Source organism: Taudactylus pleione, unplaced genomic scaffold (genome assembly GCF_031769625.1).
Source record: "Taudactylus pleione unplaced genomic scaffold, aTauple2 ptg000911l, whole genome shotgun sequence".
In the NCBI taxonomy this organism is placed as follows: Eukaryota; Metazoa; Chordata; class Amphibia; order Anura; family Myobatrachidae; genus Taudactylus; species Taudactylus pleione.
In genome coordinates, this window is record NW_028285312.1 from 373,781 (window position 1) to 395,497 (window position 21,717).

The 21,717-nt window shown below is 46.9% G+C and overlaps 1 protein-coding gene across 1 annotated transcript in view; it reads left to right on the forward strand.

Moving 5' to 3' along the window:
* The first annotated feature begins 1,065 nt into the window (after positions 1-1,065).
* The window catches only part of CHST1 (carbohydrate sulfotransferase 1), a 69,569-nt gene continuing 48,917 nt past the window's right edge, over positions 1,066-21,717 (forward strand). The window contains exon 1 of the mRNA XM_088459446.1: positions 1,066-1,438. The gene's annotated coding sequence lies outside the window, so the exon portion shown is untranslated. The remainder of the gene's footprint in view (positions 1,439-21,717) is intronic.

The window sequence follows — 21,717 nt, forward strand, 5'->3', positions numbered from 1 at the left end:
TTGCAATGAGCTCCAGTGTAGGTGAACTATTGAATTATTGCTTGGGAGACGGACAGGAGAGAATAAAACAGCAGGACCAAGATGAGTTTTAAGCAGAGCGTTACTTCAGGTAAGACACACATCTCCCTATGGATGTCCTCGCAGCCTAAATGCATTTGTGATGAAGGCAATAAAAAAAAAAAAAAAAAAGACAGACCCTAAGGTGATGGTATGAAAGCGACTGACAGATGGACAAGGAGATCAGACAGCGCCAAACGTATAAACTGAGTGAGAGACAGCACAGGGCAGCTCCCGCTTCCTAGAAAGCCCGGGGCTACTGGAGCAGTGAGGGACCTTCTAAGTCAACGATGACTCTCAGTATTTAAAAGGGCAAACTTGCTCTGAGGCACGTAATACTGGAGGGAGCAGTAAAAGATATAGCACTAAAACAAAAACAAGGCACGGGGGCATATTTAACTACCGAACTGACCACCGCATTAACCCTTTGCTATAGAGAGAGAGAGTGTATATATATATCTCATCTTTGTGTTTTGGTTTTGGATCTGTATTTTTAAAACATAAAAAACAGCTACAATGACGTCATATAATCAAAAACTCCAGTTCGGTTTTTAAATCCCAGTTCTGAACCGCAGGAAGATCTGAACCAGGACATGGGTCGTCTTGGAACCTCTAAATTCGGTTGTTGTCAGTTCTCTGAGATCCGGACCTGCACATCTCTTATATATAGACACACCGCTCAATTGCAAAATTAAAAGACCATTGAAATCAATAAAAGCAGGAGCCACGAGCAAAGCAACAAGAGATTATATTACAGCACTTGTTTATTCCATATTGCTCATACCATATGCATAGCACTCGTCTACTTCCAAACACCTCTTTCCTCTATCACACCTCGCTCCTTCACCATGCCTCCTTCTGTGTGACACTTTCTCACATCCCTCCTCCCCTCTCTCCTTCTCCCTGATGTCTCTTACTCCCTCCCTTGCTCCCCCCTTCTCCCTCCCTCCTGTCTCCTTCTCTCAGCTGCTCCCAGCCCTATAAACTGGAATATCTCAGTGCCCTGGAAGGAGACACACATACATTTCAGCAGGACTGCAGTGAGATAGCTGTGCTGCCCTGCATCTGTCTTCCTCCCTCACCCTCCCCTTCCCACAGGCACAGATGCTCCCCTTCACAAGTAACTCTGTGATTTGCACTGGATACCAGGAGCCCTAGTCTCCCTATGGAGAGTGGCTCACTGGACTGGAGCATGCTACTCCTAAATAATTAGGCAAGAGACTACAGAGACGGTGAGGATGGATGAGATTAGTGTAACAGGCTGGTGGGCTTGCACTGAGGATGGTGGACACAATTCTCACAAGGCACCAAGGTTTTTGCTGCAACCTCACTGAGGATCCCTGCTTCCTATCCCTTAGCACAGTGCAGCAAGGCTGGAGAGGTAAGTGCTACCCGTGGCATGGACTGCAGTCACTCTGTGTCTCACTGGTTCTGGGGCGGGACATGGGGCAGAGTGCTCCTCCGCTTCTCAGATGGTCAGGGCCCTGCATGGTATCAAGGTGGGAGGTCTAGATGCAACAAGATGATATTGTCTACAGCTAGGAGACTCCAGGAAAGGGGCATAAGTAGTGTGGAGCACCCTGCATTGCAACAAATTATCTATATATCTCATATATTATATCTATCTCATATCTATCTACCTACCGCTCTCATATCTATCTATCGCTCTCATATCTATCTATCTATCTACCGCTCTCATATCTATCTATCACTCTCATATCTATCTATCGCTCTTATATCTATCTCTCTATATATCGCTCTCATATCTATCTATATATCGCTCTCATATCTATCTATCTTTCTCATATCTATCTATATATCGTTCTCATATCTATCTATCTATATCGCTCTCATATCTATCTATCATATCTGTCTACCTACCGCTCTCATATCTATCTATCTATCTATCTATCTTTCTCATATCTATCTATCTATATATCGCTCCCAAATCTATCTATCTATCTATCTATCTATCTATGTATCTATCTATCTATCACTCACTCTGATATCTATCTCTATATCTAACTCTCTCATATCTATCTATGACTCTCATATCTATCTATCGCTCGCTCTCATATATAGCTACTCTCTTATATCTATCTATTGCTCGCTCTGATATCTATCTCTAACTCTCTCATATCTATTTATCTATCTATATCGCTCTCATATCTATCTATCGCTCGCTCTGATATCTCTCTATATCTAACTCTCATATCTATATATCTCACATTATCTATTTATCTATCTATCGCTCTCATATATATCTCATATCTATCTATCGCTCTCATATATATCTATCACTCTCATATCTATCTATCTATATCTGTCTACCTACCGCTCTCATATCTATCTATCTATATATCGCTCTCATATCTATCTATCTTTCTCATATCTATCTATCTATCTATCTATCTATCTATCTATCTATCTATCTATCTATCGCTTTCATATCTATCTATCGCTCGCTCTGATATCTCTCTATATCTAACTCTCATCTATATATCTCACATTATCTATCTATCGCTCTCATATCTATCTCATAGTAATCTATAAATCACATCTATCAATCTATCGCTCTCATAGCTATCTATCGCTCTGATATCTATCTATCGCTCGCTCTGATATCTATCTCTGTTTCTAACTCTTTCATATCTATCGCTCTCATATCTATCTCATAGTAATCTAATTTATCTATCGCTCTCATATCTATCTCATAGTAATCTAATTTATCTATCGCTCTCATATCTATCTCATAGTAATCTAATTTATCTATCGCTCTCATAAATATCTCTCACTCATATCTATCGCTCTCATATATATCTATGTAGCTATCGCTCTTATATCTATCTATAACTCATATCTATCTATCGCTAGCTCTCACATCTATCTATCGTTCGCTCTCATATCTATCTATCGCTCACTCTCATATCTATCTATCGCTCACTCTCATATCTATCTGTATATCTATCTATCGCTCGCTCTCATATTTATCTAACTCTCATATCTATCTGTCTATCGCTCGCTCTCATATATCTCTATCTTTCTAATATCTATCACTATATCTAACTCTCTCATATCTACCTATCTATCACATATCTAACTCTCTCATATCTATCTATCGATCTATCTTTCTCATATATATCTATCTCTATATCTAACTGTCTGATATCTACCTATCTATCACATATCTATCTCATATCTTTCTATCTATCTATGTATCTATCTATGTATCTATCTATCTATGTATCTATCTATCTATCTCATATCTATCTATCTATCACTCTCATATCTATCTCATATCTATCTATCACTCTCATATCTACGTATCTATCACATATCTATCTCATATCTATTTAGCACCTATCTATCTATCATTCACATAACTATCTCATAGCTGCTTATCTCATATCTGCCATGTACAGATGTGCAGACGGTACTGTACTCTCACTTTCCCCAGGCGGTATGCTCCTGCTGTACCACAAGTCTCTACAATTATTCCTTTCATGCATTATCAATGGAAACCCCATAAAGTAATATATATTTTCTCTTTGCAGTACACATAAAAGGGAGGTATAATTAGCTACTATATAGTATGTGTACAGTGATTGGTAAACAGTTCAGGAAGCAATGGCATGAAAACTGCAGGGCACAGTCAAGTCCAATCACTTTACTTTTTTGTCTTAGGGTATGGACGGGGCACATCATAAAGTACGTTTTCTGGGGCACACACATGGCTACATATATATATATATATATTTGGAGCAGTGTGAGCATTTATTGCTAGTGATCATGTACTGCCCAATTGTAGTAAACCATTAAATCAACATCATAACCTACACAAATGTAAACTACAGCACTTCTGCTTCTTGATTGACAGCTCAGTTACACAAGAGGTTCCTGAGCAGCGGAACCTAATGCCAGGTAGCCACTGTAGCCGGCCCAACTGTAGTGAGAAGACCGATGGACTCATAAACACAGGATCACCTGCTTTTGGTGCAGTATGTTACATTAGAGGTGGGCCGGACCCCTATCTGGTCTGTTAGAGGAGCCTAATTACCAGTCTGTAGAACCTGCCATCACAGATGCTCTGTTTAATGTCCTGAATCCACACACACATATTACTGCTATGGAAGATGTGGTAGAGTTCAGAAGTTTGGCTTTGGTCTGGACTTGGGTAGAACTTTGCTGCTTTGTGCATAGGATTTAGGATCTAGCAGTGGGTAGCATACTGTAACAGCAGCGTCTATTAGAAAATAATCCACATGAACTGTCTGTATTAAATCGCCAAAGGACATGATGCAGAATAGCAAGGATCATGATGATGGGACTGTAACAAATGTAGTAATCCAATAGATGATGTAAGGCAGGAGTGAGAGAGACTTACTAGTTGGGAAATACAGTATATTACATCGGATTGTACGATGTGCAAGCTGTGACGGTCTGTAGACATATATTAACTGCAGTAAGGAATAAGGGAACACAACAATCAGAGGTCACGCACTGTTATGGTTGAATGATAAATGGGAACAAGAATATATACAGAATTTCGGATTGTTGTGAACTTATGATGCTGTGTCTGTCTATGTGCACCTACAATGATACATGAGGCGTAATCACACGGAGGGGTTGTAATTGTATAGAACAGGGTTCCCCAAACTCGGTCCTCAAAGTACCCTAACAGTTCAGGTTTTAAGGACATCCATGCTTCATCTGACTGAGGTACTAATTAAATCATATGTGATTAAGCAAGGATATCCTTAAAACCTGAGCTGGGTGCCACCGGTATAAAGTGTGCGATTGTGCAGTGGTCACAACATGATAGTTGGAGATCTAATGTATGTCACGTCTAGCATTATCACGCTAAACAGTGCACTTGTTATTTTGTTGGCTGTCAAATTATCAAAGATGCAACAAACTCTTATTTTAAGATACTAAGGGGCATATTCAGTATGTTAATTATCATGGGCCGGGCAGCCCCCCCCAGGGGCGTTTCTAGAGAGGAGGGGGCCAATGTTCAGTCTCCGCCACGGGCCCCCTCCTCTCCGCCCGGCAGCGCACTGAGCCATGCGCGGCCAGCGCCGGAGTTATAAACTCTGGGCACTAGAGTGTGCCCAGAGTCTAGAATGTATGCACAGGTCACCGTGAAAATGGCCGCCACGGCCATTTTCCAGTCGTTTTACAGCGCCGGACCCCCCGCGCCGACGTGGGACTCCGGAGTAATATTATGGGTGTAGGGGGTGCGGTGCGGGGCCCCCCTGGACCCAGGGGCCCGTGTTCCCCGCACACCCTGCACCCATTATAGATACGCCCCTGAGCCCCCCGATAATTAACATTCTTACTCGCGGCAAGTGCCGAAACCATTCATCATCGCTCCGGCATGGAGGCAGCTGATTTTTTAAATCAGCTGTTTCCATGAATACCCTCACTGTCTGACTCAGCAGTGTTAGTGCACCTGCGGGAACCAGGGTGTCACGGCCAGGGTATTTCAGCATGGTGCTAGGCGGGTGTTACCTGTGAGGTCGTTGTGGCGCGGGCTGTCTGGTGGCGGAGCTGGTGTCTGGCGGGGGGCTTTGGCTGCGCGCGTTGTGCGGGCCTGTTGTCACTCTGCGCTGGTAAGGCCTGGCGGCGTCTCCGTTCCGTTTGGCATGGGCGCCGCCATCTTGCCTTCTGGCCATGTGATGCGGCTGGCCAATCCTGGTGAGTTACATGTTCCCTCCACCAGTAACAGCACGGCATGGGGTATTTAGGAAGGGTCAGTGCCTTCCTTCTTTGCCAGTGCAACGTGTATCTCAGCCTAGCTGAGAGGAAGTTCTCTGTGCTTATCCTGTTCCTGTGAATTCGCTGTCTGCCAGTCTGCCTGTCAGCTCCTAGCTTCCGCTGGACTACCCCGCTTCCTCCATCACCCTTGCCCATACCTGAGTGCCTGAGCCTGCTGACATCCTGCTCATTGCCTTAGTTCACTACCTGCATACCTGGCTATTATTTTCCTGCATCACTACCTGCATACCTGGTTGATTATTTTCAGTCTCACTACCTGCACACCTGGACAGCTCTAATTGTTTCTACTTGGACATTAACCCATTACTCCCACCACAGAACTCTTGTGCACATTTATATATTCCTGGACTTTTATTTACTGCCATATTTTATGTCTTCTCAAGCACTTATTAAAAAACCTAGTTTTTTATTCAAATCCGCTTCTGTGATCGCTCCTGCTACCACCCCGGGTCCACAAACAACCCAGACCATAACACAGGGTTCAAAGCCCCGGCGTCCGGCAGAAGGAGCCGGACAGGGACATAGAGATCTGAAAGGGAATGAGCGGGGTGTGCAGGTGTCATTGTATTTTCGTAGCTTGATGAATTTAGGTTCCCAGATTGGGAGAGAAAGGTAAGCAGGAGATATCTGTGATATCTTCTGCTTTACCGTTATGATGAATGGCCCCGATACTTAATATCTGCAAAAGTAGGTGAAAATGTTGATTTCCACCTACTTTTGTAAAAATGAAGGGATGATGAATATGGACCTAAACATTACAACATTTGGGGCTCTGTTTATCAAGCAGCAACAAACCTATTTTCTGGCAAAATCTCCCGACAAAAGGTCCTTTACTTTGTTGGTCAAATTATCAAAGGGTTAACGCTAGAGACATCGGAAATGTGTCCGTCTTTAACATATTCACCAGCGTTTACTGCTGTCCCTTTAGCCCTCTGTGGGGATGGTGGACTCAGGCAATTTTTTCGGAGCTTTTCGCCGCTTGCTAACATCATCTTGAAATGGTGTTGGCAGTACCCAATGGGAGACCAGCAAAGCAAGAGAGGCGTCATTGGATCCCTGCCAGGTTAAACCACTGATCCGTGCTTGAGAATTTCATGCGAACAGGGCAGATACTGCCGGACAGGTCCAGAATGATGAATACCAGCAGTTCCTAAATATGTATCGCTTGTGAGAAGGTCGTGGACTAAATTGATAAATAGAGCAGCATAATCTCAACTAAATGGATTTGGCCAAACCTGAATCTTTATTAAATACCAGATATATTCTGACAAATAATGAATCTGGCACAATCCTAGGTTATATTGAGTATAACTGTATGTAGTAAAATAAAACTATATGACGTGTCCGGAGCCCCCTCCTCTCTCTCCGGCGGCCACCGCGCATTGACAGCCTGTGCCTGGAGTCTACTGCACATGCGCAGATCACGGGGAAAATGGCGTGGCTGCCATTTTCCCGGCAATTTCCCTACTGTGCATGCGCAGAACGCCGGGAAAATGGCTGCGGCAGCCATTTTCCAGGTGTTTTTTGTAGCGCCTCTCCAGCCGAGAGGTAAGTATTAAAAAGTATGGGTGCATGATGTGCGTGTGGGGCCCCCCTTCACCCAGGGGCTTGTGTGCACCGCACACCCTGCACCATACTTGCCGACTTTCAGCTCCCTCCTTCCGGGAGGGAGCTGTCAGGCTTCCATGGCGGGGGGGGCGTGTCCCGTCAGAAAGGGGGCGTGATGTGGCTATGATTCAGCATTGGGGCGGAGCATGGCATGGTCGTGACCCCACCCCCTCTTCACAATGCCGAGATTAATGCCATTGTGAAGTAAAGGGTGGGGCCACGATGACGTGGTTCAGCGCAAAACACGTCACCGGACCCCCCACTGCAGGGGTTTTTTAATGTAACTCTGGGGGAAGGGCGGATGGGTTGGCGACCACCGGGAGGATTGCCTGCTTTTCGGAAGGCTGCCGGCCGAATCGGGAGGGTAGGCAAGTATGCCCTGCACCCTTTATAGATACGCCCCTGATCTAGTACAATAAACAGTGTAATATGGGCTGTATTGAAACATTTAGCTAATCAATTACCACCAAATAAAAAGAGAGTGATCACACCTTTATTATTGAAATGAATTTGTATACTATATTAGAGGCTGTGGGCCTATCCTCATTCCCTTACATTAAGGGTTACTGGTGCTCCTAAGTCCTTAGCTCCCTCGCCATCTGCCAGCGATGTAAAAGAATCAGTGAATGATTCGGGGTTACATACCATTGAGATTCTGTGTCCACGTGTAGGCTACTTTATATCAACACCAATAAGTACGTAGCACAAGCCAAGTTTTTGCCAAGCTCTTCCTCCTTCTTCAGGGTTATCTTCAGTAATCTTGCTCTGTAATCGAATGCACCTTGGCAGAAACGTAGGCGCACAGGTGCAAATTGATGCACAGTTTGTTTGTCCTAAACGCTAAGGTCGAATGGTGATCAAACATTTAAGATGTCAGGAATTCTGTATAAATACTAGTTCCAATAAAGCAGAGGCCATGAATTTGTATTTATCTTCTTAAAGGGTAACTACTGTACACTGTGAGCCTGGTGCAGAGCTGAAGGAAGTCAGCCGTAATTGCTCCGGCATGGCATGCATGATATATAAATGCGTATATTTGTACATACGTACATCTTGGCATCAAAAGTGCTTAATTTGCTTGTCCTCATCATCATGGTTGCAGAGTGGTACCAGTCTATACTTGGTGCTGTTGGTAATTAATTACACGTATGTATAACGATGCATAGCTGGCACTTCTGTTGACATGTCAGACACACTAAAGTTAGACATGTAAAAAGTTCGACAGGTACAAAAGGTCGACATAAAAATGATCGCCACAAAAAAATGGTCGACAATTTTTTTGTTTGTTTTTTTATCCCTAATCTTCACCCTAACCCTCCCCTTGGTGCCTAACCCTAACCCTCCCTCCTGGTGCCTAACCCTAACTGTCTGGGTAAGTGCCTAACCCTAACCGTGGGGGTAAGTGCCTAACACTAACCCTCCCCTTGGTGCCTAACCCTATCCCTCCCCTTGGTGCCTAACCCAAACTGTAGGGGTAAGTGCTTAACCCTCCAGTAAGTGCCTAACCCTAAAAAAAGAAAAAAATAAGTGTCGACCATTTTTGTGTTGATCATTTTCATGTCGAACTTTTGACCCTGTCGACCTTTTGTACCTGTCGAACTTTTTACATATCTAACTTTAGTGTGTCTGACTTTTGTCCGTGTCGAACTTTTATCCTTGTCTAACTATTAACTGTCTAACATCTGGTGTCCATCTAGACATTATCTAACTAATTACTGTCTGTCTATAGTCCGGAACCCGAGATTGAAAACGTGTACGACTCTGCATTGCACGTACTGGCATACACTAGGCAAACAAAGAAAGTTTAGCTCCAGTTGTCAGACTGCTCAGGACTTGGAGAGTAACATTGCATATCATTAACCACAGGAGGAGAACTGACGCACACCCAACTGCTCAACAGGCTCCAAGTACTTTCCAAATAAGCAAGATAAGCTCTAGTGTCTAGATGCATGAAGTTCTTCCTCTGACACGTCTCTGGCACACAGCAAAAAATCTTATAAGCACACAGAATTGGCTCTTGTTGATATATCATTTGTTCGATCGATAAACGGTATATCTCGAGTGCATTGGCGGGTGCACACCTGTGTGCAGGTCATCCCTTTAGCACAGCGAAGCCTATATATCATGCAGATATAGCGGTACGTCTAGCTGTGTGTATGGGCAACCCGCTAACCACCCGTTCACTGGCTGCTGGAAGCACCGACACTGACATCACAACTGGGTGTCAAATTTAAGTGGCCGCCCTGTTGTGGTGTCAGGCCAGACATATCGAGCGGCCGATTGGTAAGTAAGTGTGTATGGCTATACCAATTGGTCTGCTGACTCATTGCTCATTGTAGTGTGCACTCAGCATTAGAAGCACTATGCTGCAAAAGCTCAAGCTGCGCATGCCATCGCAGTGGCTAATTTATGCACGCCCCTGTAACGGTGTTCAAACACACTGACACGTCTGTGTTTTGCCGACCACCCACCGTCACCACTCCCAAACGGTCACTTCCTGTCAATCACTCTGCGATGGGTCTGTGTAGTCACTGGGATCGCGTACGCATGCGCAGTACGCCACAATCAGCCGTCTGCGTGCGTAATCGCAGTTGTGATCTGTAATGAATCAGGCCAATGAATCAGGCCCACAGTCCTTTACATGTTAGTATGGGGCAGTGGCGTAACTAGGGCAGGGCCGCCAGTGCTCGTTCCGTGGGCGCCGTGACAATGCATAGGGGGGGACTACTGCATGGCGCACTGCATAAGGGGATAACTCCTGGGGGCCTGCATAAGGGGGACCACTACTGGGGACATTGCATTATTGGGGGTACTGTATAAGGGGCACTACTGGGGGACCACCACTGGGGGCACTGCATAGGGGGGACTGTATAAGGGCCACTACTATGGGACCGCCACTGGGGGCACTGCATAAGGGGAATCACTACTGGGGGCCTGCATAAGGGGGACCACCACTGGGGGGACTGTATAAGGGCCACTACTGGGGGACCGCCACTGGGGGCACCGCATAAGGGGAATCACTACTGGGGGCCTGCATAAGGGTGACCACTACTGGGAGCACTGTATAAGGGGCACTACTGGAGGTCTGCATAAGAGGGACCACTACTGGGAACATTGCATACTGTGGGTACTGTTATAAGGGGCACTGCATAGAGGGGACTGTATAAGGGGCACTACTGGCGAACCACTACTGGGGGCACTGCATCTAGGGGACTGTATAAGGGGCACTACTGGGGTACCATCACTGGGAGCATTGCATTGACTGTATAAGGGGCACTGCATTAAGGTGCATATGGAATGGAAAGGAATGTTCAGAGTGACGAGAAAGGGGTGTGTCATGTTGACACACCCCATTTTAAAGTGACCAAACCCCTTATGACCACGGCCATTTGTCACCGCGTGCGCCTGCACATGGGAGGAGGCTCCATTTTCAATTGGCCCTGGGCTCCAAATACCCTAGTTACACCACTGGTATGGGGAGAGAAATATGCCCTAATACACATAGAAGTGAGTACAATTACGCAGAACCTGACACATTCCTTTATTGTTTCCTTTTTTTTCTGTAATAACAATTTCTCACTGGGCAATGACATATTTGTAGCCGTGCCCGCTATTATGTGAGAACTTCCCAATCATTTCAGTTGAAAATTGAATGAGATCTGTGACAAATGAAGGAAAATGCAAATTTTTTTTTTTCATTAACTAACTGCACTTGAAGACAATACGCTGTATAGAGAAACTAGCGATAATTCACATAGTAACTATGCATGGTCTTCATTTGTCTGTGTGTATGAATTAGAGAATACACCATAGCAATGTATGGAGGTGTTAAGTGCCAGTTTGCTTCTGCAGGAGTGATGCAGTTGTCAGGGAATTACAGAAGATTACTGTAGACAGAGCACAGTGCAGTCATTTGTGTGTGCTATTCTCTGCAGCCAGATTACATAGGTGGATGTTTGATTAGACCCACAGAGGGTTTAACACTTAGCTCGCAGTATCCAATATACGAAAATGCCGATGACTGTGCTATAACAACGTCCCCAACTGTCCCTGATTTTGGGACAGTCCCAGCTTTTGCCCCTTTTTACCTATGACATTTTCTGCTTGGCATTTTTTTCCTTAATTCTTATTGCAAATCTCCGTGTCTGTTCTCATTTAATTTATTGTGCAGTTTATATTAATTGAAGGTATTTCCAATGCAAATGGTGCTACGGCCTTGTCCAGTAATCATGTCATTCTGGCGGACGCAGGGCTTTAGGTCACGTCTGTGTGTGGCGTGTGCCATGCGGGGATTCACCTAGGTCGCATTTATGAATCTCTATGATACACCAAGTGACAGACATCTAATAGGCTATGCACCAATATTAATCTATAAAAATAATACTTGTTTTACTGCTGTATGTGCCTGGTGAGAGTATTTCAGAGCTGCACAGCCTGCCCCATAAGTGACAATACATTGGTAGGCGGGCTAATAAAGCACCTATTGCACAGTGGGCCTGATTCAGACCCGCTCGCAAGCCGGTCGATGGTGGGGCACGTGCCGTGTGCGTGCGCAAGCCCCGTAACGAGAAATTCCCCCTCTCCGGGGCTCGCTACAAACGGGGCGGCTGTCGATGTTGATCGTCAGCTCACCCCGTTTTGTAGGCGGGGTGGGGGGGGGTGGCTGGACAAACTGAGGCGTTCCTGAAGGAACGCCTGCCATTTGTGGGCGGCCGTACTGACATCACTCGTGATATCAGTTGTGAGCTTCCTGCTCTATTTGAGCAGGAAGCTCACTGGGGCTTGCGGTGGACGAGACCCTACCACAAGGGTCTCATCGCAAGCCCGATGTTCGCGATCATCACCTGGCCGCTCGCAAAAGCTGTGGGTGGTCACCCACAGCTTAGCGAGCGGCCAGGAGGCCGGGTAAAAAAAAAAACGTCCGCCCTGATTCAGAGCGAGCGCTCGCTTTTTGCGAGCGCCTCTGAATCAGGCCCAGTGTTTAGTGGGTGTTACAGGTCCTCGCTGTCATCCCAAGCCATTCAAATTTAACAGAGAATGGAAAGTTAAAAAAAAAAGTACCACGAGTGACCCCAAGGGGCAGTGTACTCCCGAGGGACAATTTTGCCACCATATTGTTTGTTGACTATACTCAGACAAGATTTCTATATGTTATACTGGGGGTGATTCAGAGGGCTATTGCAGTAGCGGCTGAGTATTTTGGCGCAGCCGCGACTGCGTATTCATGCTTGTGTCGCAGCCGATGGGCGTCCTATTGATCAAGCGATGAAAAGAGTGGAGAAATTGACTATATCAGTTCTACCCAGTGGCGGATTTCCCATTAGACATGGGAGGCACATGCCTAGTGGAGCCATTTCCTGTATCAGAACCCCCGTAGGCTGCTGGCCTGATGGGGCCATCTGGAGCCTGGGTAATTCTTTTTTATTTGCCATTACGACAAATTCTGGTGCTGGAGGTGGGGTGAGGTTTGGGCTGCCTTGGTTATCTGGAGGAAATGGGACCAGCCATAACATAAAGGGGGTGAAGCTGAAGGGGGGGGGGTTGTTTGGGGAGTAGTGGCCATTAATGTTGTGCCTAGGGGCAGCCTGACCCCTAAAGCTGCCCCTGCTTCGACCTAGCAGTTTATAGATGTACTTGGATAAATGCTACCTCAAAGCTGATTGGTTGCTATTGGCAAATTCTCCACTGGTCCACTTCTCCACTGTTTAATACATCACCCCCAACGTCTCCACTAAATCCATGCTCTGCCCTTAGCCCCTCACCGAGACTGCCTTCACTAAGCTGACTTTACTCTCCTGCAACTTTCATTCCAGTCGACCACCCTCTTCTCCACTTTTGTAATCTGCTCCAAGCCGGCCACTTTGGAGGGTGGGGCCAAGCTTCAATGTCAATAGGCCCCTCCCCATCACGGCAAACTGCCGCAAAACGCGTGAGTGCGAGAAGATGGGACTAAATTGTTTTTTTTTTGCATCATTTAGCCCCGCGCCCTCCATACGGAGTCGCGATTTAAGGCATTTATGATGCGATTCCCGACAATTATATCCCCGTCCTGCCCACTTCACTAGGAAGTCGGTGGGATGCGGGAAATCCAGATACTCTTCCGGGGGATGTGGGGCCTCCCAAAAAATTCGGGAGACCTCCCGCAACTTCCGGGAGAGTTGGTAAGTATGGGTTGGGTATGAGTGTTCGACCCCAAAGAGACTTTATAAGAAAGTGTAGTAGTGGGGTGAATCGAGGCTGGGTTTGGATGGATCAGGATAGAGGGCCTGATTCAGCAAGGAATGCAGTTGCAATCGGTCGATTGTTGCGTACTGTGCATGAGTATGCATTGCAGTGCGCGTACTAGCAATTGCGATCCGAACTGTGATTGCAGAGGCTACACAGACCCAGAGCAGAGTGATTGACAGGAAGTGCCGTTTGTAGGTGGTGACGGGGGGGTGGTCAGCCGACAGCTGACGTGCCAGTGAGTTGCGACGCTGTTGCAGGGGAGTGCATAAATTATCCACGGCGTGTGTGGAGGTGTAAATGATGTGGGACAGGTATGTGGAGGTATAAATAATGAGGGACAGGTATGTAGAGGTGTAAATGATGCAGGACAGGTATGTGGAGGTGTAAATTATGCGGGACAGGTATGTGGAGGTGTAAATGATGTGGGGCAGGTATGTGGAGGTGTAAATGATGTGGGACAGGTATGTGGAGGAGTAAATGATGTGGGACAGGTATGTGGAGGTGTAAATGATGTGGGACAGGTATGTGGAAATGTAAAAGATGTGGAACAGGTGTGTGGAGGTGTATATGATGTGGGACAGGTGTGTGAAGGTGTAACTGATGTGGGACAGGTGTGTGGAGGTGTAACTGATGTGGGACAGGAATGTGGAGGTGTAAATGATGTGGGACAGGTGTGTGAAGGTGTATATGATGTGGGACAGGTGTGTGATGGTGTATATGATGTGGGACAGCTATGTGGAGGTGTAAATGATCTGGGTGGTGTTGTATTTATGGGATATAGATTGTTGATGTTACAGATGGGAGTTACAAGTGTTTTTTCCAACATTTGACAAATATGTAAAAAAACACTGAAAAATCACTTTACAACATCACAGTGAGTCCTCTGAATTGATTTCTAATTGAATGTCGCATATTGTGGATGCGCACATTGATGCTATAGATGCGAGTTTTATGATGCGAGTTCACTTTTGCAAACTCGCGTCTAATTGAAGTGACCCCGTAAAGGGGCTAATTCTGAGCCCCACGCTGCTGAGACTGGTTTACCGTCTACAACTGTATGCTAATGCTATTAGCTGATGTGGGACAGGAATGTAGAGGTGTAAATGATGTGGGACAGGTATGTGGAGGTGTAAATGATGAGGGACAGTTATGTGGAGGTGTAAATGATGTGGGACAGGTATGTGGAGGTGTAAATGATGTGGCACAGGTATGTGGAGGTGTAAATGATGTGGGACAGGTATGTGGAGGTGTAAATTATGTGGGACAGGAATGTGGAGGTGTAAATGATGTGGGACAGGTATGTGGAGGTGTAACTGATGTGGGACAGGAATGTGGAGGTGCAAATAATGTGGGACAGGAATGTGGAGGTGTAATGATGTGGGACAGGTATGTGGAGGTGTAAATGATGTGGGACAGGTATGTGGAGGTGTATATGATGTGTGACAGGTGTGTGGAGGTGTAAAATATGTGGGAAAAGTGTGTGGAGGTGTATATGATGTGGGACAGGTATGTGGTGGTGTAATTGATGTGGAACATGTATGTGTAAATGTAAATAATGTGGGACAGATATGTGGAAATGTAAATGATGTGGGACAGGTGTGTGGAAGTGTAAAAGATGTGGGACACATGTGTGGAGATGTAAATAATGTGGGACAGGTACGTGGAGGTGTAAATGATGTGGGACAGGAATGTGGAGGTGTAAATGATGTGGGACAGGTATGTGGAGGTGTAAATGATGTGGGACAGGAATGTGGAGGTGTAAAAGATGTGGAACAGGTGTGTGGAGGTGTAAATGATGTGGGACAGGTGTGTGGAGGTGTAACTGATGTGGGACAGGAGTGTGGAGGTGTAAATTATGTGGGACAGGAATGTGGAGGTGTAATGATGTGTGACAGGTATGTGGAGGTGTAAATGATGTAGGACAGGTATGTGGAGGTGTATATGATGTGGGACATGTATGTGGAGGTGTAAATGATGTGGGACAGGTATAGAGGTGTAAATGATGTGGGACAGGTATGTAGAGGTGTAAATGATGTGGGACAGGTATGTGGAGGTGTAAATGATGAGGGACAGTTATGTGGAGGTGTAAATGATGTGGGACAGGTATGTGGAGGTGTAAATGATGTGGCACAGGTATGTGGAGGTGTAAATGATGTGGGACAGGTATGTGGAGGTGTAAATTATGTGGGACAGGAATGTGGAGGTGTAAATGATGTGGGACAGGTGTGTGGAGGTGTAACTGATGTGGGACAGATATGTGGAGGTGTAACTGATGTGGGACAGGAATGTGGAGGTGTAAATTATGCAGGACAGGAATGTGGAGGTGTAATGATGTGGGACAGGTATATGGAGGTGTAAATGATGTGGGACAGGTGTGTGGAGGTGTAAAATATGTGGGAAAAGTGTGTGGAGGTGTAACTGATGTGGGACAGGAATGTGGAGGTGTAAATGATGTGGGACAGGTGTGTGAAGGTGTATATGATGTGGGACAGGTGTGTGAAGGTGTAACTGATGTGGGACAGGTGTGTGGAGGTGTAACTGATGTGGGACAGGAATGTGGAGGTGTAAATGATGTGGGACAGGTGTGTGAAGGTGTATATGATGTGGGACAGGTGTGTGATGGTGTATATGATGTGGGACAGCTATGTGGAGGTGTAAATGATCTGGGTGGTATTGTATTTATGGGATATAGATTGTTGATGTTACAGATGGGAGTTACAAGTGTTTTTTCCAACATTTGACAAATATGTAAAAAAACACTGAAAAATCACTTTACAACATCACAGTGAGTCCTCTGAATTGATTTCTAATTGAATGTCGCATATTGTGGATGCGCACATTGACGCTATAGATGCGAGTTTTATGATGCGAGTTCACTTTTGCAAACTCGCGTCTAATTGAAGTGACCCCGTAAAGGGGCTAATTCTGAGCCCCACGCTGCTGAGACTGGTTTACCGTCTACAACTGTATGCTAATGCTATTAGCCGCCATTCCCCTGGTGCACAAGTATGCTAGGTGCAGCTTCTTCACGAGAGTATGGCCTCCGATGTGGGCGATTAAGTGTTTGAGTTCGCAAACAATTCTGCGTCACTCCCATAACACGCCAATAAGACGGTACAGCTCTGTGTGTCTGAATAGCCACCTCCCAGTCACTGCCCAGGAATGCCCAGTACATTTCCAGCATATTTCTGAGATCGGCCAGTTCAAGTGCAGCTGCGCCGCTGTGTGTACACACCGTGGGATGCATGCACTGTGCGACTTTTTAACGAGTTAGACACAGTTGCAAAACATCGACCATTTGCGCGACTATCAGCATTGTGTTCAACTCAGAATCAGGCCAATACTGTGCTTTACTGATATGAAATACAGATTCATCCATTAAACTCCACCAGAGAATGGCCACCACGCGGCCAAATGCCCATCAGATTAGAAGCGGCAATTTACTAACGATCAAATTTGCATGGGTTTGCCAACTGATGGGGATCGCTGCTGATAGACGGCAGCTTCTAACTTAAAAATTAAGGATTTAGCTCATTCAGACACGTTCGCTAATTGCGGCCGCTCACTTCCAGCGTATTTAAATTTGACGTCAAAGCAGCCCCTCGCTCGGCAAGGCATAAGCACTCCCACTATGTCTTGGCATGTGATCACTTTGTCAATGTAGACGCCCATTAGCGTGTCTTTACACGCCCACTAGCGCACGTCATCTCCAGGAAGTGTCTTAAATCACTGGTACATCGAAGACCATCGGAAGTGATCGCAGCGCTTGTGGTTGACTCTAGCCTCCCGCAAGCACTGCGAGCAGTTCAGGCTAAAAAAACAACCAAGTGACGTGTTCAATGACGCTACTTTGTTAATTATGCACACCCACAAAACTCCGTTTGGACACTCAGACACGCCTCCGTTCGCACATCCACTCCCCCGTTCACAAGCACTGTCCCCTGTTACCACCCTCAAATGGCTCATTCTGTCACTCAAAGTAGCGGGCAGTCTGTGTACTACGAGTGCACGATTCCCCATCGCTAAGACTGGTTTGCGCACACGCACTGCGAATTATACGCACGTGCAGACGGGCGACTCTCGGTCAGTGCGAGCGGCCGCAGCTTAGCGAGCGGGTCTGAATCAGTACCTTAGGGCGGTATCCAGTTAGCCCCGATATTTTTTTGGGTGGCAAAAAAAATGGGGAGTTGTCACAGATAATCCCCATTTTTCCCTGATTTAATTTTCACCCTATCCTATTTGTTTCAGGCAAACAAATAGGATAATTTGCCCAAAAACACATAGGATCTGTAATAAGTTCATGGACCTATGTGTTTTCGCCATTACGCTGGCGAAAAAAATACACTTTTCGGGGGATCATTTTTCAGGACACATCAGGTCTGCGTTAGGTTGGACTTCGGTGCTATTTGGATAGCCCTGGGGGATCCATTAGCGCCCGAACAATGTTGGGGGCTAATTGGATACCGCCTTACTGTACTGAAGTTCAGATGACCTTCTATGCAATGACCTGTCATTAGCGACTGACTTCCAACGGAACCAGTACAGCAGCATTTATCAAGGTTTTTTTTTTGTAACATACATAGACCAAAGAGGACCTTTGTCAAGGGATGTGAAAGCAATTGGGTGAATGAAGGGTAGGTGGTGTGGTTGTTATACAAAGTATTATACCATTCAGCATGTGTATCTGTCTTTCTAGTAATATTTTCTTTACAGGTGCACTATAGCTGCCAGTAGGCCCTGTCTGCCAATGCATGCTGACACTTGTGGTTCTGCAAGTGCTAGCATGCCCTGGCAGCTGTTATAGTTGGTCATATCAGTGCTAGCTGGGACGTGTAGTGCACCAGTAAAGAAGCATTTTATGAGATTATTATTAACCCCACACACATCACACCAGGTGCGGGGAATATCCCTATTGCTATTTGCAGTAATGCTGGGTATAACTAGGAGAGGGCGCAGATGTTTTTGCTGGCCCTTGGGAACCCAGCTATGGTGCCAACTGGCCTAGGGCTGGTTAGGAGCATGGTAGTGGGACTCCAACAGTGTGGGTCTCCACCCTATAGTTCCACCAGCCCTAGCTGCTCAAGTATAGTGCTGGTTAGTGAAAAATTGGGCAGGACCCCGAGCTCTTTGTCCCCCAATTTTTCCTTTACCACCCTGGGCTTCAATTGCTCCACGTAATTTTATTTTTTTACATTTTTGCAATTTTTCATAATAGAAATCCTGTACAGATCCTAGGGTTTGTGCAGTGATTATTAGCGTAACTACCATAGGTGCAAGGGGTGCAGCTGCTATGGGGCCCAGAGCTTATGGGGACCCATCTTCCTTGTCAAAGTTACATGTGTTATATACATTTTTCACCATTGGGTGGTACATAGGGGCCCTTACACACTTTTGAATATTGGGCCATCAAATACCTAGTTACGCCCGTGGCAGTGATTCCTACAAACACACATGGCAGAGGCAGGCCATTTATTTGGGGGACTCTGCCAGTGGGTTTAGAACCCACTACTATGATGAATCTGGGGTTACTATACTCATAACAGAAGAAATATTGATTGATTGTGATTTGACGGTGAATTGTATTCTCAAGTGTGACTCTCCGCGGGATTACGGTGGTTTTGGCCTTAGTAAATCTACCGGATGCAATCCTTACAGAAAAACTCCACAATTCAAACCTGCCGTGTAAATTTACCTCAGAATTAGAATAGGAAGAATATGAGACGCATGTTACATATACACACACTACGAAGCTGATTCTGAGTTGTAGAGTAAAAAGATAAAAAGAGCAAGTAACTTTGCACCAAGGCAGAACCATGCTGCACTGTAGGGTGGGGGTGGGGGGAGATGTAAAAAGGGGAAGTAGTCAGAATACCGGTACCGGAATGCCGACCACTGGCATCCCGACAGTAAGTATTAAGAGTTAGGCACTAGGGGGAGGATTAGGCTGTGGGGGGGGGGGGAGAGTTAGGGTTATGCTGTGGGAGGGGAGAGTTAGGCTGAGGGGAAGGTTAGGCGGTGAGGGGGATGGTTAGGTTGCAGGAGGGGAGAGTTAGGATGTGGGGGGGACGATTAGGGTCAGGCTGTGGGGAGGACGGTTAGGGTTAGGCTGTGGGGAGGACGGTTAGGGTTAGGCTGCAGGAGGGGAGAGTTAGGGTTAGGCTGTGGGATGGGAGAGTTAGGGTTAGGCTGTGGGAGGGGAGAGTTAGGGTTAGGCTGTGGGAGGGGAGAGTTAGGGTTAGGCTTTTGGGGGGAATGGTTAGGCTGCAAGGAATCTGTATGTAATGCCGGCTGTGGGGATGCCGGTATCTCTCCCTTCCCCCTACTCCCCCTAACACTCTTTTCTTGTAGCCTAACCCTCCCTTCTTAGAACCTAACCGTAACCCCCCCCCCACAGGTGTCTAGGCCTAACTTCCCCCGGAAGAAACTAAAACTAACGCTAACCCAGCTATAGTACCTAAGCCTAACCCTTCCCCCGCACGGTTAACAGCTAAGATGCCCCAGACTTACCTGGTTCGGGCTGGCATTTGTTTGTGTTCTGGCGTCAGGATTAAGATACAGTAGGCGTCGGTATTTCGACGCCTATCTTAAGTCCCTTGTCGGACTTTTAGCGTCAGGATTCAGACCGAAGGCATGCCGTCCGCCGTTCTGCTAACTACATCCCGGCTGTGGGAGGGGAGAGTTAGAGTTAGGCTGCGGGAGGCGTGAGTTAGAGCTAGGCTGCAGAAGGGGAGAGTTAAGAGCTAGGCTGCAGGAGGGGAGAGTTAGGGTTAGGCTGCAGGAGGGGAGAGTTAGTTAGGCTGCAGGAGAGGAGAGATAGCCTGCAGGAGGGGAGAGTTAGAGTTAGGCTACAGGAGGGGAGAGTTAGAGTTAGGATGCAGGAGGGGAGAGTTAGGGTTAGGCTGCAGGAGGGGAGGGTTAGTGTTAGGCTGCAGGAGGGGAGAGTTAGGGTTAGGCTGCAGGAGGGGAGAGTTAGAGTTAGGCTGCAGGAGGGGAGAGTTAGGGTTAGGCTGCAGGAGGGGAGAGTTAGAGCTAGGCTGCAGGAGGGGAGAGTTAGAGCTAGGCTGGAGGGGAGAGTTAGAGCTAGGCCGGAGGGGAGAGTTAGAGTTAGGCTGCAGGAGGGGAGAGTTAGGGTTAGGCTGCAGGAGGGGAGAGTTAGAGTTAGGATGCAGGAGGGGAGAGTTAGAGTTAGGCTGCAGGAGGGGAGGGTTAGTGTTAGGCTGCAGGAGGGGAGAGTTAGGGTTAGGCTGCAGGAGGGGAGAGTTAGAGTTAGGCTGCAGGAGGGGAGAGTTAGGGTTAGGCTGCAGGAGGGGAGAGTTAGAGCTAGGCTGCAGGAGGGGAGAGTTAGAGCTAGGCTGCAGGAGAAGATAGTTAGACTGCAGGAGGGGAGAGTTAGAGTTAGGCTACAGGAGGGGAGAGTTAGAGTTATGCTGCAGGAGGGGAGAGTTAGAGTTAGGATGCAGGAGGGGAGAGTTAGGGTTAGGCTGCAGGAGGGGAGAGTTAGAGTTAGGATGCAGGAGGGGAGAGTTAGAGTTAGGCTGCAGGAGGGGAGGGTTAGTGTTAGGCTGCAGGAGGGGAGAGTTAGGGTTAGGCTGCAGGAGGGGAGAGTTAGAGTTAGGCTGCAGGAGGGGAGAGTTAGGGTTAGGCTGCAGGAGGGGAGAGTTAGAGCTAGGCTGCAGGAGGGGAGAGTTAGAGCTAGGCTGCAGGAGGGGAGAGTTAGAGCTAGACCGGAGGGGAGAGTTAGAGTTAGGCTGCAGGAGGGGAGAGTTAGGGTTAGGCTGCAGGAGGAGAGAGTTAGGCTGCAGGAGGGGAGAGTTAGAGTTAGGATGCAGGAGGGGAGAGTTAGAGTTAGGCTGCAGGAGGGGAGGGTTAGTGTTAGGCTGCAGGAGGGGAGAGTTAGGGTTAGGCTGCAGGAGGGGAGAGTTAGAGTTAGGCTGCAGGAGGGGAGAGTTAGGGTTAGGCTGCAGGAGGGGAGAGTTAGAGCTAGGCTGGAGGGGAGAGTTAGAGCTAGGCCGGAGGGGAGAGTTAGAGTTAGGCTGCAGGTGGGGG